Below are 5,887 nucleotides of genomic sequence, written 5' to 3' on the forward strand. Positions count from 1 at the left end.
TCTGCAGGTAATGCATTTTTAATAGATTGATATGGCTTTAAAGTTTGCAGTATCTATAAGGATTTGTTCCCTTGTCTGTGTCTCTGGAGTCCAAGTGAAGTTTCCTGACTATTAATTTGTGTCTGAGGTTGGGTGGTTGCCTGAAGGCCAGCACTAAAGGTTTTAGAAGATTTTTTTCAGACTTTTCATTCTCCATTATGATGGTTCTGTGAACCCTTATGTATTATTACTGCTTGGACAAAGAAGTGAGTAGACCCACAAAAGCTTGTCCTGAAAATGTAACTGTTAGTTTAAATAAATAAAAGAATCTTGCTTAGGCAGGGTAAATAACTTCATGAGCAAAAACAACGACATGGAAATAAATGTATCTTCAGGGCCCATTTGTTCTAGTTTTAATAATAGGTTATTGTGTTGAAAGTGTTTATATTTGTACATATGCTTGAAAATAGAAAAGGAGGGTTTTTTTTAGACAATTTGTATAAAGAACAAAAAAAAAACTAAACATCTTCTAATAACATCTAATAACATATCTCCACCCCATAAAGGTATGTGTTTTTTTTGAGACTATAAGGTAAACAATTCTCTCCTAGCTATTATTAAAAGTCCATAACCCATTATTGGGGTGCAGTGCCTAGGGTGCTTGTAGGAGAAGTATTGGTCTCAAAACCTGACGCGTTTCACCTGATTAGGTTTTCTCAGGGGAGTTTAAGACAATGGTTTAGGTATAGGGAAAAATCTAGAGCGCTAATCAAGACTACATTATAACCTCTCAGTGTGAAATACAAGTGCAGCATTTGTAGAAATGTACCATAATATTGAGTCATAAAGGTATAAATCAAACCTTAAAGGAAGCTACATGATATGTACATACATATTTATTAAAGCAAAGAAAATATGGTATGGTAAACGAAGTAGCTGTATATTGTTTGTAATCCTATTGTTATATACATAATTTTAATAAACTCATGATGTAGGATTATATGTTACTATTGCATCAATGGATACCTCTTATACCAAAAGGGACGTGGGATATGTTAGAATAAGGTAAGTGATCACCCTAATAATTTGTTGTGGATACTATAAGGATTGTGAGTTTCTCAGAAAATTTATAGACTAATGTATAAATGAATATAGATAATTTGGTTGGTATATACTCAAAGGAGCAGAGTATATAAGGTAAGTTAAAAATAGAGCACAGTAGGCAAATGAGATATTTGTTTTATGTGTATGGTTTTATGTTAGGATATCTGGTACTGATGACTTACTTTCCAATGTATGCGTCCCAGATTAGGAAGTACCGTCAAATTTGCAGAGAGAAGATTGAGTTCAGCACATAAATCTGTGTGTGAAAACGGAGAACGGAAGATTTTATCTTTGATAATGAATGGCAGTTTAAAAAGTCAGTGGTGGCAGACTGACAGCTTGTGCTGCCGTCTGCTAGTTTACCTTGCAGCCTTGAGATAGTTTTAACAGCCTGCCTAACATAGACTGGGTTGTGGCGTCCCACATGCATGCATGCTGCACGTGCCCCTCTTGGGTGGGCATGGTGTCCTCTTCTCCCTCCCCCCTATTTTCACAATTGTCTCAAAACGTAGCAGAAACTCCTGGGCTGAATGGCAGCCCGGGTGTCTGCAAGGATTATCTGCAGTCAATATGAGGGGCCATAAGACAGGAGTGTTGGCAAAAGCCAGCACTTCACGACATACAATAACACCGGCTTGTTCCTGATTATACATAAGTTTATACCATTTTTTACAGGTTGATTTCAAATTAAATCAATAAAAATATGGCCATAGTGCAGGATTTAACTGACATTAGTATTCTTAGAATTGCCATTCATTAGCGTAGATTCCATATATGTACAGTAATATCCTAGTGTTGTCTAAACCAAGAACCCCACCTGGCAGTATGTACATCTACATCTATATATCTACAGGCCTGTACATAGCAAAAAGCATTGTTTCACAAAACCTGTAAGCGGATTGTTATAATTAAGGTGATGGACCTGGAAGCTGAAAAATTACTGTCATTTTGTATGCATTGTTAAATTGTGGGCCTCACAAGTTTTTGGAGCGGTGTAGTTTGTCTGCACATAACTTTGAGGCAACTTATGGACAACTGCAGTTTGGGAACCATTTGGTGCAGCCATTTGCATGCAGATACAGTTGCAGTGGATTGCAGTGCAGCTCCTGAAAGCATCACGTACCCCAACTGCATGACAAAGCAGTTGTCAAACTCTATGGTTGACAGTATAGTAGTTAAAGAGGGCTGGCTGGGATCGGCTACCAGCTGCTTTTCTGAAAGGGGCCTTAATCAAAACAGAAAGAGAATGGTTCTAACCACACCTCGGCTTTTTGTCCTGAAAAACGTATGTTGTGGTGAGGGAACTAAGAGATAAATATTAGGATGTCAGTACTGGGCGGCGGGGTGTTATTATGTGTATGAGACTTCCTGATTTATAACAAGGTAATGTTTTTACTTCTGCATTGATTAATGATAATGCACTTTTCAGAAAAGCACCTGATCTTTACAGCAAAGGGTAAGTCCTGATGGTCATCAGTGACAGAAAACATCACCTGGAATAATACAACCTTAATCCATTAACAGTAATCATTACACAGAACTGCTTTTCTCCTGTTGAAACACACACCTGAACAAATGTCAAATAACCGTCAGAAGACAAATTTGTTATGATCAAATGTAGAAAATGAAACCATGGCTTGACAAGATGTGGACATGTGTTGGACACAAAGGCTAAACGGGGGTGGTTGGGTACTCTGTAGTGGCTTGGGGAAGCTCATTATGACAGCAAAGACAGCTGCCCACAATGATAAGTTTGTGCTTACTCTGTACTGAGCAGTCCAATTAAATAAGAATAGGAGTCCCAGGGCTCCAACTCATCAAACACATGCTGTCACAGGCTTTAAATTACTTGACGATTCTCTGCATTTCAAGGGCAAATGCATCTTGGCTAAATTTAGAACTGTAGTATTTACTGATTTTGCAAGTTAATGTTCATTAGCTTGGCAAAGACTTTTCTGCATCATCTGAACGGTTGGATGTTTCATGCTTCCGAGGCATGGATGTGATCCATCTAGCTCCATTAATGTCAGTGTGGCTACTCCAGCTTTAACTCCCATTCAAATTAATGGGATAAGCAGTGTAACCACTAATGGACCTCAATGGATCATCCTCACAGGCCATTTAAATTAAGACTTGTTCATGCCAAGGAAGATTAATTAATGTGACCAATAGTGCAGGACGATTATTTAGTGATATGACTATGTTTTTACCTTTTCAGTATAAGATAGCCGCTCATCTAACAATAAAGTATAAATACATTTAAACAAGTAGGCCTAGACCTCCACAGTAAAAAAGTCACAATCAAATAAAAAAGCTAAAGTACAATGATACACCAATTCTTAATTGGATTTTAGTTCAGCAAAATTTAAACCAAAGACAATAAAAGAAACACCGGTGGCCATTCTTCTTCAATGATCTAACTGAGTGTAAAAAGTTTTATTAAAAATAAAAAGCTATGTATTAAAAAATATGCACCAATGCAAGCTAGAAACCACATGGTCTACATCCAAATTGTATTCAGTTGAATAGATATGGCTATTTATTTTTTTTTATTTAAAGCAAAATAGGAAGAGTTATAATATTAAAAAACACATTTAAAGAAGACTTCAAGGGTACAAACTGCACCACAGTTTAACATACTTGAATGCATTGCCCTTACATCAAAGGAGGAAAAGCTACCTGCTGCAAGGAGAGAATTTTGGCTTCCAGGAACTGCACCGCTATTAACCACAGCCACATGCAAACGTGTGCAAAATAGTTACTAACCGCTCAGTTGATTGGGTGCTGTTGGTATCGAAGCTGAGCTTTGCAGTAGAACGCTGCAGTCAACTGTAAGTCTGAAAATACCCTTACAAATCCCACTGCATTAGCTGCATTTAAAAGTAAATGAAATATATTAAAGGAATAGATAGCTAAATAAACACTTATTTTTTACACTTGCTTATTTTACAGTTTAAAGATAAGGAGTAGAATAACCTTTGTGATAATATAGTAAATCAGTCTATCGTGTGATGACAACAGATCAGAGCAAACCATTTGGCTTTAAAAGTTTTTAATATTTCCCTTTCTAAGCCTGATAAGTCAGAAAATGACAGTTTTATTTCCAGAAAAGGAGATGGGTATGTGGAATTTATTAAAATAGGAATCAGAAAAAAAGATTTAAAGCTGATGTGAGAAGATAAATATGCTAGTGATTGTTATTTTAAATAAATTCATATCAATGATCTGCTGAGCTGGAGAAAATATTGAGCTGATGTTTTTGGGTTGGGTTTTCACCAGGACAAAATATCTCTGATCCACAGACTGTATTTAAAGCTGTGTATCCTGTCTAGCTTGTGTGCTTTTCCTGTGGGGAATTCCCAAACAGCAGCAGCAGGTTGACAGCATTTTCCATTCCTGTAATACAGAACTCTTGACGTCTGATGACTATAAGGTTTGCAGCAGCATGTTAGACATCGTGGTCAGATTCAGGCTTATTCGAGGGAGATAGCAAAGTGCAGTAACTCTAAGCAACAAAACATAATTATTGAGTTCTGTAGACTGAAATCTGGTTGCTATAGGATTCTTCAATTTGTGTTAGATTGTTCTTTTATTATCTTTATTCTTGCCTGTATGATCATGCGTTGCATAAGGGCCTGTGTCGATGGGAGCATAATGCAGCCTAAAGTGCACCTACCTGAAAGATGATAAGCTGCCATTGCTGAATGTAGTGTAAAGGATTCTAAGGCTTTGTTCAGACTGTCTGTGAGGTTGCGTTCCAGTTATCATTTTCTAATGCCAGTGAGAGACTGATTACTAGCTTTACTACCCACAGCAGCCCTATAGAGATTGAATTGGGACAGGTCAGTCCTGCTTACTGACGCCCATTGTCAATTCTGCAGACACTGCTTCTGTAAGAACTAGCGCTGCAGTACTAATGACCAAATGAATGGCAAGGTGCCAGACACCAGGAGCCACACGGGATTGTTTGATCCCAATGCAGGTCTGAACCTGTCCTAGCTGCTGGATGTAAAGCTGATTTTTTGGCTTCTGTTGTTTCAGCCACATACCTGAAACAAGCATGCAAATAACTGTGCCTTCATTTTGTGTACTAATGATTCAGAGGATTAGAATATTTTTAGAACCAGATCAGCAACGGCAGCTTGCATATTTTCTTAGTGGAGGTCTACCTTAAAGCAGGTTGATGCTTAGGAGGAGGTCAACCGTGGGTCAAATGTACCTGTCTGATTTAAATGAGATCTGAAACTGATTTCCAGTTGAATCCAAATTTTCTCATCACCTCCAGCACAAGGCCTGTTAACACAAAACCTAACTGGATATCCAATTACCAAGACTGCAACTGCTATGGCACCCAGAAGTTCCAGTGCCCAGAAATGTCAACATACACAAATACATTTAAATAAAATGAATTTGTATAACCACTATAAGATTGCTATGAAAATGTAAATGTACCATGTAAATGGTATTCTGTATCACAACATAAATTAAGAGGTAAATATTGGAGATAAAGATTAGCTATGGGACCCAGCACACATAGGTATGATCCTGCACATTACGATCTGATTGTACACTCTCCTTCATATACACTAAAGCTATACAATGTGAGTGCAAAGTCTATTGGTTTTGTATCTATTCAGGCCAGCCATTGCACTATACTTCGGTACATTTAAAGAACAATATATATGTTAGTAGCTTATTATTAAGCAAGATTTATATAGCGCCAACCTATTACACAGCACTGTACATTAAATAGGGTAGATTTAAAGAAGTTACTGTACAGGTAATAAAGACACAAACATTTGCA

General features: G+C 37.4%; 1 protein-coding gene across 1 annotated transcript in view; it reads left to right on the forward strand.

Moving 5' to 3' along the window:
* Positions 1–5,887, forward strand: part of BCL2 (BCL2 apoptosis regulator) — a 123,273-nt gene that overhangs the window by 108,800 nt on the left and 8,586 nt on the right. The gene's annotated exons all lie outside the window — the stretch shown is intronic.

Source organism: Pyxicephalus adspersus, chromosome 5 (genome assembly GCF_032062135.1).
Source record: "Pyxicephalus adspersus chromosome 5, UCB_Pads_2.0, whole genome shotgun sequence".
Classification (NCBI taxonomy): domain Eukaryota; kingdom Metazoa; phylum Chordata; class Amphibia; order Anura; family Pyxicephalidae; genus Pyxicephalus; species Pyxicephalus adspersus.